Source organism: Tupaia chinensis, unplaced genomic scaffold (genome assembly GCF_000334495.1).
Source record: "Tupaia chinensis unplaced genomic scaffold, TupChi_1.0 Scaffold000333_1, whole genome shotgun sequence".
Taxonomy (NCBI): Eukaryota; Metazoa; Chordata; class Mammalia; order Scandentia; family Tupaiidae; genus Tupaia; species Tupaia belangeri.
The window spans coordinates 1,951,957-1,955,363 of NW_006159827.1; the positions used below are offsets into that span (position 1 = coordinate 1,951,957).

General features: G+C 48.0%; 1 protein-coding gene across 5 annotated transcripts in view; it reads right to left on the reverse strand.

Moving 5' to 3' along the window:
* THUMPD3 (THUMP domain 3 tRNA guanosine methyltransferase) overlaps positions 1 to 1,427 on the reverse strand; it is a 27,793-nt gene extending 26,366 nt beyond the window's left edge. The window contains exons 1-2 of one of the 5 annotated variants that reach the window (XM_027773262.1): positions 1,325 to 1,427; positions 65 to 109 (exon numbers count right to left, since the gene is read on the reverse strand). The gene's annotated coding sequence lies outside the window, so the exon portion shown is untranslated. Of the gene's footprint in view, positions 1 to 64; positions 289 to 1,092; positions 1,263 to 1,324 lie in introns of those variants that run through there. The other 4 variants (XM_027773264.1, XM_027773266.1, XM_027773267.1 and 1 more) reach the window with 4 other exon arrangements.
* Positions 1,428 to 3,407: the final 1,980 nt, after the last annotated feature.

The window sequence follows — 3,407 nt, forward strand, 5'->3', positions numbered from 1 at the left end:
ACACACACACACACACACACACACACACACACACACACACTTTTTAAATAATTATTTTATTTACCTTTATTTATTAGGGAGGATTTATTTCAGATTAGGGATGCTCAACCTGTACCATGGAAGAAAAGAAGTCAGACAAATAAATACCTCCACAGCTTGGAATGTTTGGTTTAGGGTCACCTATGTTGATAAAAGCCATCTCATAAATACAACAGTTTGCAATTAAAAATAGGCTGCTAGGCCGGCAGGTGACATGGTGGTTAAAGGTGCTAGCCTCCCACATAACTGGCCATGGTTCAAGTCCTGGCCCTGGTAGCTTCCTTTCTCACTTTCCTTCTCTCTCCCTGATCAAACTGGAAAATAATAATAATAAAGTTAATTTTTAAAAATTCTTAAAAAAAAAACAGGCTGCTAAAGCACAACATGGAAATATATTTCTCCATCTGGTACTTTTAGCTAGCAGTTAAATTGCTAGATTTTGCCTCCAGCATTCATAATCTGAATGACCTAAAGTACATTGATTCTCTCATGCCTCAAAATGAGAATGAAGTGCCGCTCTTTTAGTTGTTGGAACACTTATGTGAGAGTAGCACACCACCACGCCAAAGATTAAAATGTGTTAACAGGACATCTTTCTCCTGTCTGTGAGGTGGACAGAGATTAAGGCAATTATAAATGATTAACTGAACTTCTACCATCTAATAACCACAAATATTAATATTTGAAGTCTCACTACACGCTGGATCTGAGATCCACTGATGGGCATATGCAAGATCTCTATAATATCAGAAACAGTAAAACAAATTTCCGGTATTTGAGCATGTGTGTAGTGGGGGTTGTTGTGGGGGTGGTGATCTTGGAGAGGGGTGGGGGGATCAATAGCTCCCACAGGATTTTCCAAGGGTTTGTAACTTAAAACAGCTTAACCAGGCACAGAGTACTTAGCAGCACGTAGCCACGTGCTGTCCTAGGGACAGGCGACAGTGTTTAACACCGACACTGTCAGCTCCTGCTCTTAAGGATCTCAATCACTGCGGCTATGATCTCCACCATCGAAACGAGGTGGCTGAAGCCAGCGAAGACATGTCCTACCCAAGGTCAGAGGGCCAGGGAGCAGACGGGGACCGAACCCACGTCTCCCGACTCCCACCACGGGGACCAGAGATCACACGAATCCCGGGGACAGCTAGAGGCCGGAGCGAGGCCGTTGAGACTGGGCCAAAGTCCGGCCCCGCCCCAGCCCCAGACGAAGGCCACCCCTCCCTCCTCGGGCTGAAGGGACAGAGGCGCCACACTCGGCCGCTCCCACCCGCCGCCCGGTTACCGGTCACCGGTCAGCAGTCACCAGCACAGACTCTTCCGGCTCCGGCAACCCGCCGGCTCAGCGCGTTCAGGTCACGCCGCCGGAAGCTGCCTCGCCGCCCCGGAAGCGGAAGTCGGGTCACAAGTCGCGGCAGCTTCGCGCTGACGGCTGACGCGAGGACGCGGAGGTGTGTGTGGAGAGCAGCGTGTGTACTGAACTCTGTGTAGTTGGGACAGAATTCTCTGCCAGCTGACCCGGTGGGCGCGGGCCACGTCCCCTGTCATAGTAAGAGCTCACGTCCGTTGAGTGCGGAGCGCTGGGGAAGCGCTTGACTCGCCTCACAGCTGTGAAGTGGCGGCGGCCCTTTCCCGTTTGAAAGCCGGAAAAACTATTTCCGAGAGGTTGAATGTCCTTTCCAAAATGTCACCCAAGGCACTTTAAAACCAGAGCTGAAACTTGGACCTAGATAGACTGACTCAAGAATTCTTGCCCTTGGGAACCAGCAGTTAGTGTAGTGGCTGTGTCACTGGACTCCCACGTAGTAGACTATGGTTCGTGTCCCGGACCCGGTGGCTTAAAACTCACGCCGGGCGTGTGTGCGTGCGTGCCCAAGATCCTGAGAGGAGAATGGAAGAGAAGGGATTGCGGCGTGACCATCCCCCCTGGGGGGTGATTTCTCGCTTTCTGTCTCTCTGTGTCTCTCTGTCTGGTGAGCGCATGCGCCCTATAGGGAAAACCTCTCCAAAAAAAAAAAAAGAAAGAAAAAGAATTCTTGCCCTTAACGCCACAGCCAGTTGCCCAAACTACTTCTTAATTTCCATATTGCCTTCACAATGTGTGCCCAGATGCACTGTTGTTTAGTATCTTTTCTTTTAATAACATTTTAAGTTAACATTTTAGAATTATTTAACTTTATTTTTTATATTTAATTCACCAGAGAGAGAGAGTGAGAGCGTGAGAAAGCAAGCCTGCAGGTCTGGGATTCCAGCAGCATGACTGGCAGCCTAGCGCCTTAACCACCATGCCACCTGCTGGCCAAAGTTTTTTTTGTTTTGTTTTGTTTTAGAATTATTTATTGGGCTCAGCAGATGATGTAATGGTTATGTTGCTGGACTCCCACGTAGTCCACTGTGGTTCCAGTCCTAGACCCAGGGGCTTAAAACTCATGCCAGGCCAGTGTGCATACATGCCCAAGATCCTGAGAGGAGAATGGAGGAGGAGGGATTGTGATGTGGCCATCCCTCCCTCCTGGGGGAGGAGGGGTGTTGATTTCTCACTTTCAGATTCTGTCTCTGGCGAGCGCATGCACCCTATAGCAAAAATCTCTGTCTTTAAAAAATTATGTATTTAATTCCATTTGTTATTGTTATTTTTTAAGTTGACCACAGAGAGAGAGAGAAAGGGAAAGTGAGAAAGCAAGCTGCCAGGTCCAGCCTCAAACGAGGGTCGGCTATATGGGAATCCAGAGCCCTTAATCACCACGGCAGACAGCCCCTAACTTTTTATGAAAGATTTTTTGCTATAGAAGTTAACTTTTTTATTTTTTTTTTAGATAGAAATGTTTGTAATAGAGCATGTGCCCTCACAGAGGGAGACAGAGAGAGAGAAAGTGAGAAACCACCTGCCAGAAGGTATGGCCATGCCGGAATCCCTTCATTCTCCTTTCAGGATTTTGGGCACACAAGCACAGGTGCCTGGCCTGAGTTTCATGGCGCCCTGGGTCTTGTGGGAAGCACACCCAGCCCAGTGAAAGTCCCAGATTCGTTAGTTTGAAACTCATGCTGGACACCTGTAGGTACACATTCAAGATCCTAGGAAGAGAATGGAGAAGAGAGGATTGCAGCATGGCATCTACCCTGGGGGATGATTTTTCACTTTTCCTCTGACCACTCACAGAGCATATGCACCCCGTGGTAAAAACCTTGAAAAAGAAATGGGGAACCAGCAGATGGCATAATGGTTACATCACTGGACTCCCACACAGTTGACTGCTGTTCAAGTCCCCAGCTTAAAACACATGGTAATTCCGTTTTTAAGAAAAGGCTAAACTGGGACCAACAGATTGCATAATGGCGACGTCGCTGGACTTCCACGTAGTTGACTG